Genomic DNA, 26797 nt, shown 5'->3' with positions numbered 1-26797 from the left:
CTTGAAGAAGATGTATACTTTGGAGGAGGCACTTTGCTGGGGGGAAAAATCCTCTGGTTTTATTGTTCCTCTTCTGGATAGTTCTAAAAAGCTATAACCCTTTTAACTTTTGTTGGTGGTTTGCTTTGTCATCTCCGTGTTTACTTCCATTTATTTCTTAACCTACTGTTTGTGGCAAACCATCTCTGTCCTGAAGTTATACCAATGAAAAAAGTTAAATCTTACTCCAAAGTGACCTATGAAATTCCATTCCATATTTTAAGCTTAGCCCATTGGAAATATCACTTTTTTCTTTATTTAGTTTGCTGCCCCACCCCAGTACCTTACAGTCTGAGGGCCAAGGGTGGGTTTGTTTGCTTGTTTGTTTGTTTGTTTTTAATTAATCTTTTAAACTCACCTGTTTATAGAAACTGAGCATTTCCTCTTTTCTGAAAGGCAGTTGTGGTAAGAGCTGCTTATTTTCTTGAGATCCCAACCCAGAGGTCTCTAGAGGAATTTAGGATCTGCACAGTCACATTTGCTTTTTCAAATTAGAAGCAAGAAATACTTTAATTTGCCTTGACTCTAAACTGTTTTTTTAAATAGAGTTCACAATTAATTGAATTCTCTGAGCTTCTGGTTTATAATACTGAAGAACTTTTACATAGAGTAGATAAAGGATGGAGTAGGAATTTCTGATTCAGTTGCGCATTATTTATTGTGGAAAGAATGTTTTCCCTACAGACCAACTAGGAACAAGATGTTTAAACATAAGCCAGGGTGGAGACTTATTTGTTTGGTCAGCTTCAGAGGAGCCACGTTTCCCTACTTACGATGCGTCTGCCAACTATTCTGTCCCCCCACTCCCGCCTGATTCTTCATGTTTCTTTGGAATTTTTAGTTAGGACTCTGTTGGATAAGGCAGTGATACAGTGCACACGTGGCATTTAGAAAGGCTAACGGCAGTTTTCTGGAACAGCATACTTTTATCATGTCATGAATTTTTGCTGGTGTGTGTGTGTGTGCATGCACGCGTGTTTATATAAAATGGCTTCTTTCCTTTTTCCCAGTCCCCCTCTGCTGTTGGTTTGTGTATTCACATAGCTGGCGGCTCCAGGACTCCATTTATCACAGGCAGTGGGAGGGGGTACAGAGATATGAAAGGGTTACTGTTCACATTTCCTGTGTAATTCCCTCTGATCTTACTGAGCTGTAGTTTCTTTCTTGATGTTAAACATTCCCAGGCTCCTATAACCTTCTAGCCTGCTTGCTCTGGCCAAGTTTGTCCCAGGTGATCATGTAGGCGAACCTCCTGTTTTTAAAGCTTAGAAATCTCTCCTTCCTTCGTGAGATGGGCTAAATGCTCATTCCTTTGCAATCCCAGAAGAAATCCCTGTGATTTAATGCAAGAACAGAGCATACCATATTAGTTTGAAAAATCAAATTCAGCAGCCAAGTTTGTTGTCAGATTAACTGTGTAGATTTTAAAATCTGATTCCTGATGTAGTATATTTCTAGTTAAATGAAAGCCCATGATCTATTAAAGATTGCATTTTTCCTTCTAAAAACACACTTGAAAAATGGGTTCTGGTTCTAAAAGAGTAAATTTGACTGTTACCATGTTACTTTTAGCTTGCCCGATTGCTAGATCATTTTAAATTGTCTCCAATATAAAGATGCTTAGCTGAAACTGTACCATTTCTGTCTCAATTCAATTCAGAAGGTTGTAGGGAGGGGTGCTGGTACTTGTTATTTTCTACTTTTTCTCTGGTTTTAAAAGTATATAGTAGCTCATTTTTATTCCACAATTTTTAAAATATACATTTTTGTGGTTGGCAAAAGTTTTTCTATTTTTGCCTTTTCCCTTTAGAAGAAAATGCCATGCTCCTGTGAAGCATAAGAATATGTCAGCAGCTGCTAAGAAATTGATAGGGGCAGGGTGTACCTGGGCCAGCACTGCCCTCATTGTAGGTAAGGAACATTTCTTTAGACACAGCTTTGGGTAAGTTTGCTTGTATTGCTTATAGCATATCTCTCTGTCTTCATTCAACAGCCTGGGAATCTTGGGGCTTGGGGACAGATACAAATGAAACAGTGTCTCTTTGAAGGAGTTTCTGGGATAATTAAAGCTTGCTGTTGTTTAGGTCAAAGTAAACTATTTGTGTTGCTTAAAACAGTGAGATAAAGTATTTTTTAAGCACCTTAACTATGTTTGATATGGAGGTAGGTAGATGAAATTTTAGATTGATTTGTTTGGATCTGCCTTAAAGAGCCAACACAAATGTTTGATATGTTTCATTCACCTTTAGTTCCCCAGTGTCTGAAACAGAACTCACCATGCAGTAGGCTTGCAGTAATGGTTTGTTGAATGAGAGAAATAGATTGCCAAATTACTTTTGTATATTCTTAAATGTTTTATATATGCACGATCACATACATGTCTAATAATATTTCATTTACCCTTTCTATTAGTCTCTAATGATAGAGCCTGTTCGGAGTCCTTTGTTATTAAGCAGTTAATTCCCTCAAAGCATTTTGTGCCCAAGGCCATAAAAAGTGTACATCTTCTCGTCTAGCCATGACATTCCTATGTCATAGAAAAAAATGAGATTTAGTCATAAGTTACTTAAATTATAGGTAGTTTATGAACATTTCCTAAAACCAGTAAGCCCATTCACTATTCTCATAATGGAAAACGGCTTATATTTTCTCCTGAAGAATATCTATTCCTAAGACCGTCACAAAGCACTGAACAGTAATATTAATCATCAACAGATACTAATAGAATGTTAATAGAAACAGCATCGTGGCTGTATTGTGGGTTCTCTAAAGATGTGCACAGCCTTGGTCCTCCTACCTAAAGTCTTTCAGACTTTTCAATGAATAGAACACATACAGTAGTCAAGTTAAACAGCAATTTAAGATACATTAAATGTAGTTATGTGCTAAGTGAGAGTCTTGAACAAGAAGCATGCAGCTTAGTGGAAGGAGAAATCATTTTGACTTGAATTAGAGAGTGGTGAGAAGTTTCACTGAAGAAGCTTGAGTTGGGTATTAGATAAATGATTGGATTTTAGATATAAAAGAAGTGAGGCTAGGGGTGCCTGGGTGGCTCAGTCGGTTAAGTGACCGACTTTGGCACAGGTCATGATCTCATGGTTGGTGGGTTCGAGCCCTGTGTCAGGCTTAGTGCTCACAGCTCAGAGCCTGGAGCCTGCTTCAGATTCTGTGTCTCCCTTTCTCTCTGCCCCTTCCCCACTCATGCTATCTCTCTCTCTCTCAAAAATAAGTAAACATTAAAAAAAAAAAAAAGAAGTGAGGCTACTTTACATTTATAAATATCCGTGATAGCTACCACACTTCTTGTCCCAACTGCAGTGAAGAAACAACAACCAAAGAGCTTAAGTATTATGATGGAGACTTTTCTCCATTGACAGTTTATTAACTCATTTTTTTAGTGAAGTGAAATTTCAGAATAGCTTCCACTGAGGACATACAACTCTGTTAGTTACCATAAGGATTCCTGTCGGTAGGAAGTCCTCCCAAATTATAATTTCGGTGGTTAGACAGCATACATATTGGAAAGTTATCATTCATGATTATACTTTGGTAATAAAGGCTCCATCCAGTCTCAATGGCAAGTTTAACAGAGTTCATTGCTGAATTATATCATGATTTGAAGTTAAACATATAAGGAAATAGATCCAAATTCACTGTTTTTTGTTGCACAGACATAGGTGGCTATAGTAACTCATAAAAATCTAACTTCACCACAATTTTTCATTAACCTCTTGAAGATTCTTCTATGATAATGCAGTTACTGTAGTAATATCACAAATTAATCCAATTTTTTGGTTTTGTAAAGCAAATTAAAGTATGCATAGAATTTACATTGAGACCCTTTGATTAGATTTACTTGTTACTACTTACTATTAAAAGCAAACACTTTAGTGCATTTAATTTTACAGCCAAACTTCTATCTCTAGTTTTATTCTTTTATTGCATAAACAGTCAAAGGAAAAACAACACAACAAAGAAATGAAACCAGTTTCTCTAACATAGTAAAGATAGAATCTTAAGACAGTCTGCTGACTTTACTTTTTAGTCTTTTGGCCATTAGCATATTTATGTGGTTCTGTGCATATTTCTGCATATCTCGTTTGTTGCTGCCAGTGTGATAAAGAAGGGAATGATGAAGGGAAACTATAACCAGTGCTTATTTCCTACACTATATTTTTGCCTCAATCTAGTGTCTTTCAAGATATCACTAGGTGATCCGTGATTAAAGAGTTTGGTGGTTAGCTAATGTTATGAAAGGTGGGAGCATCTCAGCGCATATTGATATTTTATTTAACCCACTGTTTCCCAGATGTACTTGACTTTGGAAATGCCCACTGCTTGCCTGACCGCTTGCTTGTCTTTCTTTCCTCCCTCCTCCTTTCCTTTTAGCTTCCTTCATTTCTTTTCTTTCCTTTTTTAAGGATACTTATTAAAAATCTCCTATAGGACAAGTTTCAGGATCATTACTATAAAGTTTATACACACACTGTTTAGGTCTGTTGCTTACGTCCATTTTTTCTCTTCATCTCCACCTTTTCTAAAGCATAGGATGGGAGATAGAAGGAAAAAGAATAATTTTCAAGTCTTGCTAGCTATACTGATGTCATGTGTAGTGGGAAAGAGGCTGACACTCTTTTTGAAAACAAGATTTGAGATTTGTGTGAGGATTTCAAGAGTTCTTACTGTCTGCATCTTAGGTAGCTCTGAACAAACAGAATTTGCCCAAGCACAATAGAAGTCTTTGGGGAGAGGAGTAGGGTGGATTCAAGGTAAAATGGGGCTTTCACTTTTTACTATAAGTATTTATGTTTTGTTTGAATTTTTCCATTAATGTAAATTTCTTTTGTAATCTTAAAAACAAAGACTGAATTAAAAGATCTTACTAGTTGAGAAGAACTCTATAAAAGGATTACTTATTGCAAGCTTTTGTAAGGACTAGCCTCTTTGTTGTTTTCAAACTCGCTTTGTTTAAAAACATACCAGAAATTGTAAGCCATTTTTTTTCAGAAACAAGATTATATGAAGTAAGGTAAATTTGATAGATAAAATTAATATACCTTGTCCTTGCCACCACTGTATCTTGTACATATTTCAATTGTTGCTGTAACTCACTGTGCCATTATTCTCTACTTATGTGTTAAGTGAGGGACTGTGCTTAATTGTTTCAGCGCCTAACTATGCACCATGCCTAGTATTTAGTAAGCATTTGATAAATGTTTGTTGATACGGGTGTGTGTTGGAGAAGACTTAATTTCACAGTTATTTCTGGGAGAATGCATTAGTGATTGTCACTTTCAAATCTTAAGAAGACTATATTCCTTTGAAAACATTTTTAAGTTTATTCTAGTTTTGTATTTATATCTTTCCTCTGTCAGAAAGAATTTAAGATAGTATTTATTCATTAGGACACATAATATAAAATAAAGTTTTAAATAAATAAATAAAATAACAAAGTTGGAGGGCTTTGTTACTGCCCATGTGGAAAATTCAATATCAAGTGACAATGACCAAGACAGTATGTCGTTGGCATAATGATAAACATGCAGATTAATAAAGTGGAATTGAGAGATACTTATATTTTTGGTCCATCAATTGTTTTTTACAAAGGTGCTATTCTCTATTCATTTGCAATTGTTTATAATAGCTTTATTCATAATAGAAATGAGAAACAATCCAAATGTCCATCAACTAGTAAATGGATAAACAAAACACGGTATGTCGATACATTAGAAAACTCTTCGGCAATTAAAAAAAATTAAAATGGTGATATGTACTATAATATGGATGAACCTCAAAAATACTATGCTAAGTGAAAGATGCCAAATTCCACTCGTATGAAATGTCTGTAATAGAGCCGATCAGAGGAGTTTGGGGGGTTGCAGCAGGGACTGACTTCACGTAGACTTAAGGGGATATTGAGAAGTGAAGGAAACGCTTTGAAATTAGATTGTAGTGATGATCGCACACATCTGTAATTTGACTAAAACATCATTGAACTGTACACTTTCAACAGGTGAATTTCGTGATATGGCAATTGTACCTCAGTATTGTAAAAATAAGAAAGGTGATAAAATGGGACCAATGTATCTCATAAGATCCCCTATATTTCCTTGAGGTGGATCACAAATTTTGCTCTAAATTTTCTAAAGAGACCATTCTAAGATGAGATGTGTTTACTAGTGTTCACAAGATCAAAATTTGTCAGCATTTTAGGAGAAACTACTAATTGTAATTCAAAGAAAACTATATGCTTTCATTCATAGAGTAGCATATTCAACTCTGACCTCAACAACATCCTTGTAGTGAATAACTGAATACTCTCTTTTCTATAATTGTTTCTTAAACCTCCCTTCAGTGTAGTCTAGTGGCTTAACATCAAAGGCGCTTTACTGAGTACAATAATGCTGGGTGAATAGGATGGAGAGCGATAAAAGGACAAAGCCAAGAATGCTGCTCTTTGGTGGTATGTCTTAATCCAGACATGCAGTTTTAGAATAATGAATGGGTGAACTAAATAGATATGTAGCAGCCCTGCAGAAGCTTTTTGTAAAAAACGGAGTAACAGTTAAGTTTAGCATTTTACTCTCAGGCAAGTACCTGGAGTGTAATTATTCTCAGGTATAGGTTAGATATGGGGCCATTTACTTTAATAGCTGGATTGGGAGTATGATTGGCATCCTCTTAGGAATGTTGGGGAGCCTGAGGAGGAAAAGTATCAGATTAGACTGTCCAGCATGTATGAATAGAGGTAGTCTGAAGAAATATGTGCTGATGGGTTATGATTCTCCCTTAGAAGTAATTTTGGCTGTTCTCCAGTACTTAGACCAAGGGATCATTCAGGTTCTGAAGACAGTATAACATGGCCGTAGGTATTAAACTTGGAATAGTGTGGTTTTCATTATAAATTTTCAAAAGTGATACATGTGTGTTATAAAAACATTCTAGCAATTCAATTCAAATATCAAGTATAGAATATGTAGAATAAAAAATTGAAGTCTTTCTTTTTTCTATACCCTTCTTTTTTTAATAAATTTTTTTTTAAGGTTTATTCATCTTTCAGAAAGAGAGAGACAGAGCATGAGGGGTTAAGGGGCAGAGAGAGAGGAAGACACAGAATCCAAAGCAAGCTCCAGGCTCTGAGCTGTCAGCACAGAACCTGATGTGGGGCTCAAACCCACGAACCATGAGATCATGACCTGAGCCGAAGTCGGACGCTTAACCGACTGAACCACCCAGGTGCCCCTTCTCTATACCCTTCTTAAATAATATTCTTATTAATGTATATTTAAATTATTTCCAGTTTTAGCTTTTACAGTGCTGTGGTAAACATGCTGGCACAGGGCACTCCTCCATTTAAATAAATATTTGAATGCACACACACACACACACACACAATTGCGTGTACACACATTTATGTATATGTGTATATGTTCATATATATGTATATATTATCACTTTAGTAACAGCTATCACCTGTTCTATAACTCATATTTTATTTTAATACACCAGTATTTTTTACTTTATATTTTAAAATAATTTCTTTATACTACTACAAATGTTCAATTTTGTATTTGTAATTCTGGTCTTGTTCCAGTCATGTGAAAGTATCTGAACAATCATTTGTTAAATTAACTAAAGGATAACTTGAGCCTGAGTCTTTTGGCTTTATTATGTAAGTACAATAGTTTATTTAGTAAGAAGAAAATGTTAATTGCAGTAACTTAGTTGAAGTTTCTTATGTTTGGAAAACACTTTTTTTCATTATTTTTTATTTTAGTGTTTATTGAGAGAGAGAGAGAGAGAGAGAGTGTGTAGGCATGTGAGTGGGGATAGGGCAGAGAGAGAGAGTCCTAAGCAGGTTCTGTACTGTCAGTGCAGAGATACAGGGCTTGATCTCACAAACCCATGGGATCATGACCTGAGTGGAAATCAAGCTTAACCAACTTGGCCACCCAGGTGCCCTGAAAAGTGTTTGTTTTATAATATCCTGAGAATGTTAGCCTTTTTATCTTTAAGAAATAATTTTACCTTATAATTAACTTTGCAAATTACTTCTGAATAATATCTTGATTTAGGCTTTTGCTTCCAGTTGGGTTGTAGAAGGTGGTGACAGGACATTGTGACCTCTGTAACAACTTAAATAAATCGCAAAAATCATTGTTGTAATGATCTGTTATTACATAATAAATTGCCCCAACACTTAGTGGTTTAAAACAACAATTGTTTTATATAGCTATGATTCTGTGGATTGGCAATTAAGGCAGATCTCAGCTGGCTGATTTTTCTGTTCTTTGTTCCATTGAATGACATCACTGGATAGTATTTAGCTGGTGGATGAATTGCTTTGCAGGATCCAAGATATTTTTACAGATATATATGGTGCCTGGGCGAAGGTGGAATTCTGGACTTGCTTGACCTTTCTAGCATGGTAGTCTTAAAGCAGCCAGACTTCTAATATTTTGGCTGGGGGCTTGTACAGAGAATTTTCCAAGAGATAGGAAGTAGAAAGACCAGTATCTTAAGGCCTAAAACTGGACACTGGCACCACATCTCTTCTATATTCTGTTGATCAAAGCAATCCCAGTGTCCTCTCAGTTTCAGTGAGAGGGTTTATAGTCATCACCTCTCAATGGAAGAAGTATCAGAGAATTTGTGACCATTTTAAATTTATCACCATCTACCCTCTACCCACAAATTATTTACATTTCTTCTACTTTGAAAATATATTCAATCCTTACCAAAAATGCAAAATTGTTACCCTACTGTGGCTGTAGCCTCAAGCTTAAGGTCCAGGATATTGTCATTTAAATCAGGTCCCAGATGTAGCTCCTTAGATGTAGTTCTTTGCAAGAGACAAGTTATTTACTCAACAAATAACGAGAGGCAGACATAGAGTAACTGTGGTAAGCATTCCATTCAAAAATGGGGAAACAGGAGGCATGTAACCTTCACTGGTCCATAGTAATTTTGAAATTCTGATGTTGACAGTTTCTTTAGTAGAGCCATTCTTAATCCTTGAAAATGATTATCCATGACTTCCGGCCTTACCTATAAATTCTGTCATTTTTATTTTTCTATAAGAAATGGTTCATGTTTATAATTGGTGGTCTTTCCAGCCTTGCTTCCTGTTTGTAGAAGTGTGAGAGTCTAAAAGTGTATTTTCATTTTGTACTCTCTCTCCTGCTTTCAATCTAATTTCACATAATTCTTTTAAAATCATTATAAGGCATTGATGTGTCAAATTATAATCCACACCTTTGGAAGCCACACCCACATTTGTTTTTAAGATAGGCTTTTTTTCTACTTGAGACTGAGAGTCCATGTGTTACAAAACATAAAATTCTTAGAAGCTTTTCTATTTGAAAGAGCCCAAAAGGCATACTTCCAAGATTTCTAGAGGCCTTTTATCTAGAAAAGATAGTCTAAGAAGCACATTCTTAAGAGTTTTAGAACTGAATTAGATACAACGTTAAATTATTTTCCACTTCTACTGCAGTATTTTTAGAGTCATACTGTAATTGTTATCCTGAAACCATGCTTTACTGGTAGGAAACCCTAGACTTCATATTTACTCTGAAGCTATTTCTTTTCAGTCTGGAGAGAATGGGGATGATTATTCTTTTGAAAGGGCAAGACCTGGCTCCTTTATCTTTCCTCTAAATTCTGCTTGAAAATGAAACAATTCTTTTGTTAGCTCATCTCTGTCTATGTATACGTTAGTACACACAGCTAAAAGAGACTAATACTTTGAATCTTCTGCCTAGAAATCTCCTTACCCAAATCTACCACTTTATTGGGTATATTTTCTCTTTTCTATGTTATGCAAGTAAGTGTTGCATACCACTGTGTAAGAGGGGTTGTAATTTCCTTCTGTTAACGTGTTCACTAATGTACTTCAAGCTTTTATTAACAGTCTTCTTGAGGCTCTTCCAGCTTTTGCTTCCCACCTGGTCCCAAAACCAATGCCACATGTTTTAAGATTTTTATTATGGGACCCCACTTCCCTGCACCAGAATCTGTTATGGTTCTCTGTTTCCATACCAAATTATCTAAAAATTTATAATCTTAAAACAATAACCATTTTGTTGTACCTCATATTTGTGGGTAATGAACAGGGAAGGCTCAGCTGGTGGTTAGTCTTCACTGTGTAGCATCAGCTGAGGTTAGTTGGTGGGCATTCAGCTGTAATGTGGGCTGGTTTGGAGGGTCCAAGACAGCTTTATGGTATTTTGACAAGGATCACTCAAAAGTTAGTTTTAGCTAGATCTTTGAACCAGAGTGCCTGCACTTGGATTCTCCAGTATGACAGTCTTACCATAGTTAGACTATGATGACAATAGCACAAAAGACGGGAAGGAAGAAACAGATATATCCTGCTGTAAAATTCTTATACATGAAGTGGTACAGCATTATTATAAGTTAAATTGTGATATGTTAGGGGCACCTGGGTGGCTCAGTCGGTTGAGTGTCCAACTTCAGCTCAGGTTATGATTTCACAGTTCATGAGTTCGAGCTCTACATCGAGCTCTGTGCTAATAGCTCAGAGCCTGCTTAGGATTCTGTGTCTCCTCCTCTCTCTCTACACCTTCCCCACTTGTGCGCTCACTCTCTCTCTCTCTCTCTCTTGCTCTCTCAAAAATAAATAAACATTTTTTAAAAATTGTGATATGTTAAAGGTCTATATTTTAAACACCAGAGCAACCATTATAATTCTAAAAGAAACAGGTATATTCAATAAGCCAAGAGTGGAGATAAAATGAAATGGTAATGATAAATGAAATGAAATAGTAATTCCAAACAAGGCAATAAAAAATGGGAAAAGGAAACACAGAACAGTTTGGGACAAACAGAAAATAAGATGATTAATTCAAATTCAACCATATAACATAATTACATTAAGTGTAAATGATCTGAATACTGTACAGGCAGAGATCATCAGGCTAGATAAAAAAGCAAGACCTACTAACTGCATACTTTCTACAAGAAACCCTCTTCAAATATGAACTCACAGATTAAAAGAATTGAAAAAGATATACCATGACAACACTAATATTAAGAAAACTGGACTTCCTGTATTAATATCCAACAAAATAGGCTTCAAATCAAGGAATATTACTAGTGATACTGAGAGATATTTTCTGCTGATAGAACAAACTCATCAAAAGAATATCATAATTCTAAATGTCTTTGAGCCCAATAATGGAGCTTCAAAATATGTGAAGCAAAAACTAACAGAAAAGAAAGGGTAAGTAGACGTGACTACAGTTATAGATAGTTTTGAACACTTCTCAGCAATTGATATAGGCAGAATATCAATTAAAATATACAAATCTGCAACAACACTTAATGAATTGGACTTCATTGACATTTATAGAATACTTCACTCAATAATAGAATGCACATTCTTTTCAAGTATGTGTGGAATTTTTATCAAGGTAAATCATTTGTCAGGTCATAAAACAAGATTTTAAAGAATTAAAATCATACAGAGTATGCTCTCTCACTATTACTGTATTGAATTAGAAATGAGTAAGTGTGGAATACCTAGAATTCTTCCCCAAAATATTTGGAAATGAAACAACATACCTTTAAATAAACCATGGTTCGAAGAGAAATCACAAGGAAAATAAGAAAATATATTTGAACTAAATGAAGATGAAAGCACATCATGCCATATTCATGTAGCTTAAAGCGGTGCTTAGAGGAAAATCTATAGCTTTAAAATACTAACATTAGAAATGAAAGGCCTAAAATTTTCTGAGCTTTCACTTTAAGAAAATGGAAAAATAAAATCCAAAGTAAGTAGAAAGTAGAAAATAAGTAGAAATTGATAAAAGAGAAGTTTACAGACAAATAATAGAGAAAATTAATGAAACCAAAAGCTGTTTTTGCTATTTTTTAACAGATCAGGATAGTTGGCTTTCTTTTGTGGCAGTTCAGTGATTTTAGAATATTCCTAGATATATGAAGTTAAATTCATCAGTGTCTTAAGGTCTAGGTCCAGAAACTGGTGTCATGTCATAGTCACCACATTTTATTGGTCAAAGAAGTTACAGAAGTGACCCATATTCAAGGTGAGGGAAGGGCATATATGCCTATTTTTCAGTGGGGGGAGTTTTAAAATATTTGTGTTACTCTTAACCACAGCCATATTTATTGAAGATCTCAGAGAGTTGTGAAAGCAAAGACGACAAAATGAACTGAGATTTCAGAAATGGAAGAGCCCGTATGAGCTAAGAATACTGACAGTCATTTTTCCTAAGTGTATTTGCCCAAAATGGACACTGGCTAAAGATCAAGCTTGCTATGGAGGTAAGACTTTACTAGGGGAAAGAGAAACCATTGGTGTTTTGATGGTCATATAGTCTGGCATGATGAACTGGAAACCAGAGTCCTCAGACATACAGCTAGCTTCCCCCATGGGTTGTTAACTGAACCTTGGGGCAGGAAGGGAGGCTAGGAAGTTGAGGTGGAAATATACAGAGAAATTTTCTGTAATCTCATAGTGCTTAGGAGAGAGTCTACATGGGATGGTGGTGGGATGCAGTTGCTATAAACCACACAATTGATTTCATATTTGAGACATCCTATACCAGAGGAAACTGATCAAATTGAAGAGATCATCTCCTCACCCTACTGTCTAATATAGGAAAAGATGGGCCCTCACTGGGAAAAAATAATACCTACCACAGTTTTATGTTTCTTACATTCACGGTATTAAGAATACACTGAAAAGTTATATGACATGTGAAAAGTAAAAATCTATCAAACAGCCCAAGAAAGAAGAGAAAATAGAAGCAGATCCACCAATGGCACTGATAATAGGAGTTATCAAACAACAATTTTATCGTCGTATGAATATATAAAGGAAATAAAAGAAACAGCTAAATAGAGGAAAAGACAAAGAATGGCAACAGAATGGTGGGATCTAGAGCTAAAAAATGTAATCTGAAATTAAGATTTGAGTTTAATAGTAAAGTAAGCACAGTTAAAAAATAAACAACTGGAATTAGTAAACTGAAGGACAGTTCAATGGGAAAATGTACAAGGTGAAGCATGGGTGGGGGGAAAGAATGGAAAGAACAAAACAGGTTAAGAGACATATGGATTGAATCATTTCACCTAATCTACATATCATTGGAGTACTGGGAGGAAAGAAGAAGCAAAACCAATATTTGAAAAGATAGTGACCAAAGATTTTCCAAGCTGATGAAAGATAGCCATCCACAGATTCAAGAAATACAAAAAAAACTTAGTGAACTCCAAGCAATATTATATAAAGAAAACCATATGTAAGTATAACATAATGAAACTCAGGAAGAGCAGATATAAAGAGAAAATCTTAAAATAACCCAAGGAAAGAAACCATAGTAACTTGAAAGGAACAATGATAAGATTGATGGCAGATTGTTCTATAGAAATTATTAAAATCAGAGAACAATGGAATAACATCTTTAAAGTTTAAGTGCAGAAAGGAAAAATACTGCTAACCTGAAACTGTATGCCCAGCAAAGTGTTTTTTAAATGAAGACAAAGACAGTTTTAGACAAAAAGGTGGGAGACTTTATCACAGGTAGAACCATAGTACAGTAATACTAAAGGAAGGTATTCAGTCTGAAGAAAAATGATCCCAATTGGAACCATAGAACTTTAGGGAAAAAAATGAAAAGCATAAATATGTGAGTAAATATAAAAGATTTTTGCCTATTTAAAGCCATAATAACAATGTCTTTCAGGCTTAAAACATATGTAGAAATAAATTAAATGAAAACAGTAGAACAAATTGCAGATAGGTATAAATGGAGTTAAACCAATTATTGTCTTGTATAGGAAGTGGTAAAAGTCAAGTTTTGTAATTCAAGGAAGTATTTGTAATCTCTATGATAATTTCATGAGAAACTACAAAGATGTTTGAACAAAAAGCTAACAGAAACAATCCTAAAATTTATATGGAATCACAAAGGACCCTGAATAGCCAAAGTAATCTCGAAATAGAAAAAGCAAAGCTGAAGGTATCACAATTCCAGCCTTAAAGTTATATTATACAGCTGTAGTTATCAAAACCGTATGGTAATGGCACAAAAATAAACGCATTGATAAATGGAACAGAATAGAGAACCAAGAAATAAACCCATTATCTGGTCAATTAATCTTCGATAAAGAGGAAAGAATATCCAATGGGAAAAAGACAGTCTCTTCACCAAATTTTCAGAAAACTGGTCAGCTACATGTAAAAGGATTAAAGTGGATCATTTTCTTACACCATACAGAAAAATAAATTTGAAATAGGTTAAATACCTAAATGTGAGAATTAAAACCATAAAAATTCTAGAAGGGGGCATAGGCAGTTATATCTCCTTTGGCCGTAGAACATTTTTCTAGATATGCCTCCTAAAACAAGGGAAAGAAAAGCAAAAATAAACTATTAGGACCATAGCAAAATAAAAAGCTTCTGCACAGCAAAGGAAAGAATCATTAAAATTAAAAGACAGCCTACAGAAGTGGAGAAGATACTTGCAAATGACATAACCAATAAAGGGTTAATATCCAAAGTCTGTAAAGAACTGATACAACTCAACACCCAGAAAACAAATAATCCAGTTAAAAAATGGGCAGAAGACATGAACAGACACTTCTCCAAAGAAGACACCCAGGTGGCCAAGAGACACATGAAAATATGCTCAATATCACTCGTTATCAGAGAAACGCAAATCAAAACTACAGCGAGGTATCATCTCAACCCTGTCAGAATGGCTAAAATCAACAATATAGGAAATGGCATGTGTTGGCGAAGTTGTGGAGAAAAAGGAACCCTCCTGCACTGTTGGTGGGAATGCAGACTGGTGCAGATTCTGTGCAAAACTATATTGTACACCTGAATCTAATATAACACTGTGTGTTAACTATATTGGAATTTTAAAAAATGCTAACAAGAGATAAAATGCAGTAATAAAAATTTATTAATTGAAAGAAGAAAAAAGATTAGATGGAATGAATATAAAACCAATAAGGTATTTTAAATATCAGTATCTGATTACATATACATAGGTTTAGTCCTCCAACTAAAAGCCAAAAAGTTTTGAACTACATTTAAAAAAAAGACCCAACTATATCTAGTTTGCACAAGATATATTATATAGAAGAATATGGGAAGAAAAGGTACACTGTGCAAACACTAAAAGAAATCTGATATATTAATATCAGATAAAGTAGACTTTAAAGCAAGAAGTTTTATGGAAGATAAAGGGAGAATTTTATGATGATAAAAGGGTCAATTCAATAGGAAGACAGAATAGTTCTAAATTTGTATGTTCCTAACAATTTAACTCCAAAATATGTAAAGCTAAAATTCACAGGACAACAAGGAGAAATCATGATTTCACCATCCTATTTGGAGAATTTAATAACCTTCTTTGAACCACTAGATATAATAAGCAGATTTTTAAAAATCATAAAGGTTATAGGATGTTTAACAATACTGTTAACCAACTCGACCTATTGCTGTTATAGAATGTTATTCTCAACTCTTGCAGACTACAATACGCTACAAGTGTACAAGAAACTTTTACCAAAATAGAACATATCCTGAGCTAAAAGGCAAATCTCAACAAATGTAAAAGATTGAAATCATATATGTTCTACAGTGGAATTAAACTAGAAATAAAGATTTTTTTTTAATCTTCAGTTTGTTTGGAAAATAAACAGCATACATTTAAATAATCCAGTACTGGTCAAAGAAATACAACCACAATTAGTATCTAAGCTGTGAGAGAATGTTAAAGTGGTGGTTAGAATCTGTAGCTTTAAATGTTTATGCTTAAAAGGTTGAAAGCCAACCATCCATTTTTTCATTTCAAAAACCTAGAAAAAGAAGTTCAATTTCATTCAATAAACTGGAAGGAAGGAAATTACAAAGAAAGAAGGCATTCTATAGAGAAGACTGACAAAGATTAATAAAGTCAAAGTTGTTTCTTTGAAAATATTAATAAAATGTATAAGCCCCTACTAAGTAAAAAGGAGAAAGCTCAAATTAACAATATAGATATAAAAAGGAAACATTATTAGAGATCCAAGAAGTATCTAAAGGGTAAAATATTCTGAACATTATGTCAATACATGTGACAACTTACATGAAATGGACAAATTCCTTGAAAAATACAACTCACCAAAATGACACAAAAAAGTAAAAATTGTGAATAGTGCTATATCTTTTAAAGGCATTGACCCCATAATTAGAAATCTGCATCTCTAATAATGTTCTTTAACCTCATTAAGTCTCAGTATTAGGTCTTTGTTGAATGTTTTTAGAAAATTTAAAACTTCACTTTGGTTGACAGGTTCTACACTAAACTCATTTTCCATATAATTAAGGTTGATTTCCATTCAAAGGTTTACATACCTTTTGTTGGAGTTTTATACCATATATTCCTTCTTCCAACTTCTAAACCCTTTGAGAAGTAGACATGACGTAACTCAGTTTAGAATAAAAATGTCAACTTTATGTGGGTGGAAACTGGGTAAAAGAGTGTGTTTATATCTGCATGGAATCTTATCCCTATTCCAACTGGATTGACTTAACTTGCCCTGTTGAGTTTACCATGTAGATGACAGGAGAATGTATGTGGGTTTGGGCAGGCAAGTTCTAAGAGAAAGTGAGACTGGTGTCATATGTGGCCAGTCTTTTGCCCTGTCTCACCAAACAGATAAAGCAGAGAAAAAGAGAGTCAGAATGGTGTTTTGTTACCTGTCATCCTGAGTGAACCCCTACTCTTATGCTCTTTTTTTCCCAAGGAGTCAAACCTACCTTGTTCTCATGGAACCATAGTTCTACTGCCGACCTGCTTCTAGTTCCTTATGTCATCTGGGTCCTGTGCTCTATTTTGAACAAGTTTTTGTAACTTTTGTCTTCCCCAGAACTCTTCTTTCCTATCCTCCCAAGAACTTTAAACCTGCCTTTTGTGGACACTGCCAGTTTTTGCACAGCCATCTCAAAAAAAGTATTGAATTCTTCCAATTCTAGATTTTTTTTCCAAATTTTAATTCTAGTACAATTAACATACAGTGTTCTATTAGTTTCTGGTTTGCACTATAATAATGTTTCAACACTTTTATCCATTACTCAGTGCTCATCAAGATAAGTGTACTTTTAATTATAGTACATCTTGTGTATTCATCTATTGATGGATCTAATTCTAGAATTTAAAGGATAGTTGATATGTTCCTTTGCTCTCCACTGTCAATTCAGTGATTAGTGTGCCACCTTTGTGTATCAGTTCTTTCCCTTCTAACTCTTACACTGCCACCTTTCTAATTCTTGGTATTGGTTCACTTCTGTCCCTCTTGGGACACTTACTATATCTTTCTTGATATGGAGTTGTTTGTGTTTGTCTCCTCTTGTGGTTTGTGGGTTTTTTGATGACAGAAACTCTCTCTTATGCAATTTCATCTTTCCCTGTTCTCCATGATATTAGTACTGAATAGGGCTTGATTATTGGCTATATTAAAGAATTTGGTGTCAATCAATCTTGAATATCTAATAATATATTTTTCAGAATTTTGAGGAGATTGACATAAAAATATATGAAGGAAATGTATTATATCTCCTATTTTAGAAGTCTTTGGGCATAGCTTAAGATTTTTATCTTAGGTTCTTAAATTATACATAGTATAAGTAATGTCAGTTTTATAGGACTTCATATAACTCTATTATAGTCTTTAAGGTGTAATCATGCAATTGGCTTCTATAAGCTACCTATCAATTCTTTCAATTTCATTACTTTCATTACGTTTTTTTCCAGATAAAGATGAATGCCGTGTCTCATCCAACACTGAAAATTTGAAGTTTAGAAGACATTTACTAAGTCAAATCACCTCAAGTAAGTCTGATCTTATCCATTTTAACACAGCTTAAGATTGATTTAACATCTAAAGAATTAAGTCCAGTATCTGTGACACTTTGAACTCTCAAATTTCTCAGAATATCTTAGAGTTGCCTTGTATATTGAATTACTGGTCTTGGAAAATAGTGGAAAGATTATTTCTTTGTACATTTCATGTGCTTCCTAAAATTGTAATGTTTCAACTCGTGGTATCATTTTAAAAGTGAGATTAACACCTCAAAATGTTCCTTTATTTTTCATTAAGTCTAGTCATTAGGTCTTGACTAAATGTCAAGCGTAATGTTTTCAAAAGGTTTTTTTTCCCACTAAACTATGTTTTTCAGTTTTTTTAAGATTTTGTATGGCTTTTCTAAATGATTTCTATATTCGTGATCATCGAAGGGAGATATTTAGTAATGAACTAGTGCTTAAACCTTAAATGTTTATTCAAAAACTTAGCTTTAAAAGTCATCTTGACCAATGTCAACTAATATAATTATCTCCTGATGGTCTTCTGTCGTCATTCACTCTTCCTCCATCCTGTATTCCACTGCCAGATAGATCTGCATATAAAACTCCAATACTTTTAAAACACTTTAATGGCTCCCCACTCACTGTTGGATGGAATCCATGTTCCATTGCGTGGCACTCGAAGCCCTCTACCCAGCTCCTAAAAATATCCTTCACCTTAGCCAACTGGACTCTTTTCTGTTCACTGAATTCTCACCATTCTTCATGCCTCTGTGGCTTGATGTGTACTGTGTTTGTTACTTCATGTTTTTTCTAGGATGTTCTCTCCTTCAATCTTACCGTGTCCTCTGCTTGTTGAAATCTTGTGCAAATCCTCCAGGCTCAGCCCAGGTGCATGCTCCTCCATGAACTTTCCCTGATTGCTCTAGCTAGAAGCACTAGCTTTCACACACTCTGTCTCCGTCTCTCTCTCTGCTGACTTCATCCAATATTTTGTTTTTATCACTGTCCTAGCACATTTTACCAGGCAGCTTTATTACTTGTGTTTATGTCCGTCTTATCTCCCATTATAGGTTGTGAGGACTATAAATAAAACCAAACTTCTTGTTTAATTTTTGTTTCTCATGTCATTCAGCATAATCTTAATAGTTCTTGGTAAATATTTGCTTAATAAATTAGTAATGTGCCTGGATTTTTCTTTTATCATCTGTCTTGCACCCTTATAGTCACATATGGTCTGTATTCATGGCAACTATTTATTCCTGTTCTGCACTCTTGGCAGACCACCCCCCCCCCCCACACTCTGCCATCTTATCCTAGGAAAATACTGACCATAGTGTAAATAACAAGATACAGTCAGTTCCTAATCTAAGAAAAAAACTGTATTCCAAAAGTTCATATCTAATTCTGTTGTTTGGAATGCGGAAAACATTTTTTTCCACAAAAACAATGTTATAAATAGTGGTTAGATTCTCAGCCAGGCCTCCCAAGACTATTTAACTCATATGTACCAGTGGTACTTTAACCACAGGCAGCTACCATGCATAATACTGTTTTGCAGAGAAGTTTTAGCTTGGAGTGTGGAATCACATCTCCCATGCCCTAGAAGCAGGATAGTACCTTTCTGGGTTGCTCAAGACACAGGAGAGCCTGAGCTGGAGCTCTGGCAGTGGCTCAGCATATCACTGGATGCTCTCATGCCAGGAAGTTTTTGGCTTTCAGTATTTGCATAAAAGACATTTACCTGTAGGTTACTGATACTCTCATGTCTCCTAAATTGAGGGCAAGGGAGCATTTGCTCTTCTGGTCCTCCCCACAGTAGTTCATTGTAAACGACTCTTCAGCTGTTTGAGCGTATGGGTGGGTCATTTTAAGTACCGTATTGACATTTTACTACTTCTCCCTTTCTGTTGTTCTATGAACTTAAGAGAAATGAATATATAAACATGGAAAGTACTCCTGTCTATAGAGAAAACACACTTATAGGCATCAACCAACCCTGTGTTTGACATCCTATCAGATTTTGTGGACAAGTAATTATCATTTCTGTATGGGTGTAGTGATGCTTCCCATGAAAAACCCATCAGTGTATGCATCAACAATGCCGAAGGTTGATAATTTATGTTGTCAGGCTATAAGAATACACTTCATAAATTTTGGAGACTTTAATATGTTTAGTCATTGTAAGCTTTGAGCACATGAGTGAATGTCTGCTTTATGTTTAATGCTGTCATAGGTGCAAAGGGCTAGGGAATGAGAACCAAAGATACTAGGAAAAGTTGACTTTCCCTCCAGGAGCCAGAAATACAGGGAGTGAAGTATGGAAAAAAACACTCACAGTGCAAACAATATGTTATTAATTGCCATAAAGTACTTCATGAAGGTAACACATGCCCTTGGGGTTATCAGAATGGCAATATCATTATGATTTCAGTTAGTCTTAGAGGAATGGTAAAGATTTAAATTTAAATAAAGAGCTAAGAGAGGAAATGATATTCCAAGTTGGATTAACAGCATGATGGAGAAATAGAGGTACAAACAAACAAATCAGCATTACTGGCTGGAACAGAAGCTTTAGTTCATGTTGGGTGAAATAATAGGTGGGAAAATTATACCAGTGCTTCAACCCTGGCAGTGAATAAAAGTCATCCACGGATATTTTTAAAAATACAAGTCCCTAGATCTTTCCCCAGAACTAATAAATAAAATTTCTGGGGCACAAGATATACGCCTGTTTATCTGTTAAAGCTCCCCGAGTGGTTGAGAACCACTGAATGAGAAGGATGGGCCAAATTTAGGAGAGCCATGAATGCCTTGCCTTGGAGTTGGGCCTTTGTGTCTCAAGCAGTGGGAAGCCCTCAGAGGTTTCTGAGACGGGTGACATGATGGAATTCATGTTTTGCCAAGATAAATGATTCATCAACCGCATGTGAATGGAAGAGAAATAAGAAACAGCTTGAATTAGAGCAGTGGTGGCGGGAAAAAAGAGAAGGTCACATTTTTAAGGGTACTTAGATGTGTGGGAGTTGGCGATGTCAGCCTTGACCTCAGCATGATTTGTTTTATAAACTGATTATACAACTTCACCCTCATTAATTTGCTCTCTTTTCTCTTACAACCTGGCAACTTAAACAGTAATTTCAGCCAGTTTGCATTTAATGGAAGGAGACCATTGTCTACTCATGTACACGTCTAACTCATAATAGTAAGTGAAGTTATGTGTATGAGGAATATAACCTTTAACATAATCATTATAAAGCATTTAATAACCACCCACATATGCAATAACACAACCCCAGTTCTGCAGGAGTGTGCCAAGAGCTGGAGTCACAAATGTAAGACAGCTATTGGCACGTAATTCCCTAGCATTAAGTTGAAATTGGAAGAAATATTCTAAATCATGTTATGCATTTTAATATTTTTAGCATCGGATTTGCTAATTGCTTAGCTTTTGTGGTAGTAGGCCTGTGAATGCCTCTTGACATTAGCAGCTCTGAGCTTATGCTTCCCTCCTGCCCACATCTGCAGCCCCCTTAACTTCTTGCCTCTCTTTCAGGCCCATCCCCACCTAGTGTCGGTCATGCGTGCCCCTACTTCATTCTCACCCAAGTGAGCCAGAGAGAGGAGGTACAAAGGAGTTAGCATTTAAGTTCTTTTGTGGCATTGACTAGCCATGTGGTCCTGAGGAATCTCTTTCCTGGCTGATGTAGGACATGATAGCTATTGGGATAACCTACTTTTGGAGTCTCAAACAGTTCCATTAAGTTGGAAGTATGTCATACCTGTTTGATATGTTTTGAATATTTTGTGTTTGGAGACAATGAGCCATATTTATTACATGGCAGAGAATGAGTTCAAGACGTGATGTTTTGATGTGACCTGCCCCTTTAAAAACAAGACTCAAGATCATGGATTTTTTTTTTTTTAAACCACTCTCTTGGCCATTATATAATCATACATGACAACAACTTCTGCTATGGTCTTCTTTGTCTGTGACAATGAGCTTATCGTTGTGCTTTCAGTATCTGCGTATCCCCTGAGTTACTTTTCTATAGTTATTTAGGGTTTCACCAATCATACAGATTTTGAACCAGAGAATGGACGATCTACTTAGATTTAAGGGATCTTGTAGAAGAAAGAGAGAGAAGGGAACTGGCATTTGTTCAGTGCCCACCCTGTGCTATGGTCTTCACATGTGTTTTATAATTTTAACTCCCATTTTACAAATGAGAAACTTCAGATTTACAGACATTTGAAAGATTTATCTGACATCAGAAATCAAAGGCAGTTTTGGGGCACCTGGGTGGCTCAGTCAGTTAAGCGTCTGACTTCGGCTCAGGTCATGATTCTTGGGTTCAAGCCCAGCGGTGGGCTCTGTGCTAACGGCTCAGAGCCTGGAGCCTGCTTCAGGTTCTGTGTCTCCCTTTCTCACTGCCCCTCCCCTGCTCACGCTCTGTCTCTCTCTCTCTCTCTCTCTCTCTCTCTCTCTCAAAAAAATAAATATATAAATAAACATTAAAAAAAAAAAAAAGAAATCAAGGGCAATTTTGATCACAGGTCTGGCTATCCTAATGGCTAAACAGCCTGGTCTTAGAAGTCTGCATGACATATTTGTGGGAAAGGTTACTGAACTCAGAATCAGGAGGTTTGAGTGCAGGCTTTTACCTCTGTCACTAACAACCTTGAACAAGTTATTTAACGCCCTCAGCTTCAGTTTCCTCATCTGTCAAATGTGGATAAAATTGGCTTTCCTGACTATTTGGGGTTTTGTGAGAAATATCAGCTAGTGAATTTCAGTATGATTTTATCAGTTTGAAGTGGAAGATTGAGATATTTTTAATTCAAGCAAAAATAAACTTTAAAAGCCCAAAACATTAAATGAGATGAACTTGGGCCGATTTTGCAGTATTTCACTTCTTAACTTTGCTCTACAAATTTTCTAAAATAATGTTTGTCAATTTTCCAGGTCTCAAACACTGTAGTGTGCCAAACTGCATCACTGAATTTAATATCTCAATGTAGCAGAGAGAGTCCTGGCAACATATCAAGTACTTCCTTTCACTTACCAGCAGCAATCATTAGTTTCTATACCGTATCAAATAGGTCTGAACTCCTGTAGATACTGAAGCAATGTTTATAGCCAAGGAGGACTCAGAAGATTCTAAGGCTACTAAATAGTAGTAGACCTATTGGGCTAGAGTTGATGTTAACATAATCAGAACAATTCCTTATATTTTAGAAGTTTTTCTAACAAGCCTGAGTAATAAAGTCACATTTTGTAGAACTGATTTCAATTTCACAAAACTTGTTTTCAGAACTGTTTCCAGGTTTCAGGACAACTTTCACAGGTTATAGGATGGTGAGTACTGAAAGGCAGCTCTGAGCTATTGCAATCCACTTAGGCTTCATTCAAATATACACATAAGAGATAAGAAATTTAGGAATTATAAGATATATGCTTACGTTATAAACACAGTGCTATGAATGAAATGGCAGTGAATCTGAGATATACCAAGATCATGTCCTAGACTTACCCAAAACCTTTACCCAGTAAAGCTCTAAGTCCCTTATGTATCAGACTGACAAAAAAAAAAAAAAAAAAAAAAAAAAAAAAGCCTTAGGAAGGCCAGCTGACAGAATAGAGGAATAGTGTTAGACTCCAGGTACGGATCCAGAGGAGTGCACGTGTTCAGTCTTGGATTCAAAAGTGTGTAGGATTCTTCTGCATCTGCTACACTCTGTATCTCAAAGAGGGTTTCCTAGTCCTACAGCGCTGACTTCCACATGGCTTCTCACGTACCCACACTGTGCCTGCTTCCTAGATCTGGTAGCTGGATGACTCCAGTTAGGGCCTGGTCAAGTGAAAGTGGTCAAGGAGAAGTGGACAAAGTAAAGAAAACAGCAGAGATTGTGGTCAGATTTGGTCCATGGATGTGTCCTGTTTGCACAGTGTTTGTTTTAAACATGAATTAGTTATTAACTAGTGTTATTTTAACTAGTAACTAATTTAATTTGTTTTTAACTAATGTACAAATCCACTTTCTGGGTTCTTGTGAAAATTGAATTGTTCATGTGACAGTGATCAGCTAGAGCTGAGGGTAGGTTAGCTGCCCCAACTGGATGGGAGGCTGGGTTTTTCATTCTCACAGCCCCACCCCTGGCTGTTGATTTTCTTTACATAGAATTCAGAGGACAGTTAATGTTATTCCTACTGTCATCTATATGAAACTAGGAAATGACAGATTGGTAAGATGGTATATTTCAATACAAGGGAAAGACAGTATGTTGGTTTCCCAGGGCTGTCATGACAAGGTACCATAAACTGTGTACCTTTAAACAACAGAAATGTATTCTCTCACGGTCCCTGAGGCCAGAAGTCTTAAATCAAGGTGTTGGCAGAGCCATGCTCCCTCAGAGACCTCTGGGGACACTCCTTTCTGCTTGTTGTAGCTTCTGGTAACCCCATGCTTTCCTTAGCTTCTGGCAGCATAACCCCAAACTCTGCCCCATCATCTCATGGATGTCTTTCCTCTGTGTCCCAGTTTTCCTGTTCTTATAAGGACAGCTATCATATTCATTAGGACCCACCCTAATCTAGTATAATGTCATCTTAACCTAATTATATTTACAGAGACCCTTCCAAATAAGGTTACATTCACAGGTACTAGGGGTTAGGACTTTAAGTTAACATTTTGTGGGACACAATTCAAACTGTAATAGGATGGCATATTTCTTTGGGGAGTGCAGAGTAATAGTTTAAGAACAGAGATCCTTGAGGCAGAGTGCTTGTATTCATATTTACAACTTATTTTCTATGTGATCTTGCACAGGCTGCTTACCCCTCTCAGTGTCTCCAAGCCCTCGTCTATAAAGTGAGGATAATGGTACCTACCTCAAGGAGTTGAAATGAGTGCAAGATCACTTAATACATATAAATGATTTAGAACAGTGAATGGCACATACTAAGTGCTCAATAAACTGAACTATTACTATCAATTATTATTAGCTCTTACTCATACAGTTTCTTTACATAGAGAGAGTATCAGTGCCAAAAATCTATTATTTATAATTCTATGAAACAAATCATGGATGAACAAGGAGCAGTAGATAGGAATGATGCATGAAAAAGAAAAACTCCCAGGACTTTAACCAATAAAAAAGAGAGTGAGAGAGACTGAATTTTAATAAGATTTACTCTTTAATGCAAATAAAGTAATTCTAACACATTTAGAATGCTTAGCTTACTCATTTTTTTTAGATTACCTGCATGGCCTCTAAATGTACTCGAAATCACTAAAGACGCAGGCAGCGTCTTCAAACCTAGAGCCTTAGACAACGACCATTGGATTGGTGAGCACATGGACTGCAAACAGTAATGGGGAAGTTACACCAGGGAGAACATCCAAGGAACACATGACTTCTAAGCATCCCCACCTGTCTCCTTGGAGGCATGTTATTACCATCTTCCTTCCCAAAAATACTTGGGTTGAAATTATCCTTGTTTCCAGTCCCTGGGTCAGAGATTGAGGCTGAATAATTATTTGAATATCAACCAAACTTTTCCTCCTAATGGAACAAATATTTTGAGATATATTATTTTGTTTTTCCACATAGCCTTTATGTAAGATAACCATGCAACTTGAGTTTTTTTAAAAACTGATGGAGAAGGTTTAAAGAAATGACAAGACTTTTTTAAGTACCTGGAAGAAAATCATTCTGCAGGCTAGTGACTCTGGGGTTTGTAATACTACAGAGTATATATGCCTCCTTCTCAAAGATCCTTCTACTCTGGAAACATGAGAATATTCAGATAGAAGGGACATACATATATGTTACTTATGATTGTGATTTTATTTTAATAACAGAAGTTAGGCTGTTTAATTTTTGGCGAAGAAGTGGTGTTTTATAGTTCAAGTGTTACTAATTTGGAACATTTTGATTAAATGATGAATTCATCAGGACTCCTTTGGTTGCAAGTGAAAGAAAGCCAGCCCACGCCAGCTTATGAAAATAAAAGGAACTTAATTGTTTACATAGCTATGGTTTCCAGAGGTGCATCTGGCTTCAAGCATGGTTGCAGCCAGGAACTCAAATGATCTCATCTGTACCCTTTTTCAGCTCTGCTTGTTTCTTTATTCGTCATTATTCAGACAGGCATATAACCAGTAAAATGACCACCAGCAGCTTGAGACTGTCATCTTCCTGGTTTAGCAATCTCAACAGGAAGAGAACTTGTTGAGCCACACATCTAGCGATTGGCCACAGAGAAGATATGGATCAACTCAGTTTGGCTCCACATGTGGTGAATAATCACTGTGGCCCAGGGAACGGAGTATTCTGATGGGCCAGCCTGGGGCGTGTTCACCAGTGCTGCCACAGACGTGCATCCAGTGACTGAAAACCCCACGGGGTCTCAGGGAGTGAGGGAGTCTTTCTCCAAATGAATTAGAAGAAGAGATTTGGGAATGTGTACTGAGAAGACCAAAACTGTGGTAAATTCAGCCATTACAAATGGTATGTGAAGTAACTCAGAAACTGTAACTTCTGATTTTACAATGACGTGTGAAGAACTTTCCACCTTCTCCTGTTAAAATGTCCATTCAAAACAAAGGAAATAAGAAACAAAAATTTCACCTTTTTTTTTTTGATAAAAAGTGGGTGACATCAGTACTTCTCATAAATATGAATACAGAAAGTGTATGATACCATGACTTAGTGGAGTAGAGGAAGGCGAAACCTAAGCACCTACAGAAGAAGATAGTGTCAGGAAGCAGTTTTACCTTATAGAACCTTAGAAGGTTCTGTAACTAAAGGTTAGGCTGAAGGAGGAGGTGAGGCATGGCACTAGAAACAGATGACCAGCTGAAAGTCTGTAAAAGGACCAGCTGGACACCCAGGTCCTTGTCTAA

The 26797-nt window shown here is 35.9% G+C and overlaps 1 protein-coding gene across 5 annotated transcripts in view; it reads left to right on the top strand.

The window, feature by feature from the left end:
• The window catches only part of ZNF438 (zinc finger protein 438), a 174087-nt gene that overhangs the window by 61284 nt on the left and 86006 nt on the right, over positions 1–26797 (top strand). For 2 of the 5 annotated variants that reach the window (XM_043563841.1, XM_043563843.1), the window contains one exon: positions 17838–17915. The gene's annotated coding sequence lies outside the window, so the exon portion shown is untranslated. Of the gene's footprint in view, positions 1–1849; positions 1951–12186; positions 12352–17837; positions 17916–26797 lie in introns of all 5 variants that reach the window. The other 3 variants (XM_043563838.1, XM_043563840.1, XM_043563842.1) reach the window with 3 other exon arrangements.

This window comes from Prionailurus bengalensis, chromosome B4 (genome assembly GCF_016509475.1).
Source record: "Prionailurus bengalensis isolate Pbe53 chromosome B4, Fcat_Pben_1.1_paternal_pri, whole genome shotgun sequence".
NCBI lineage: Eukaryota > Metazoa > Chordata > Mammalia > Carnivora > Felidae > Prionailurus > Prionailurus bengalensis.
Note: the sequence above shows the minus strand (reverse complement) of the source record. Positions and strands in the feature narration are given on the sequence as shown.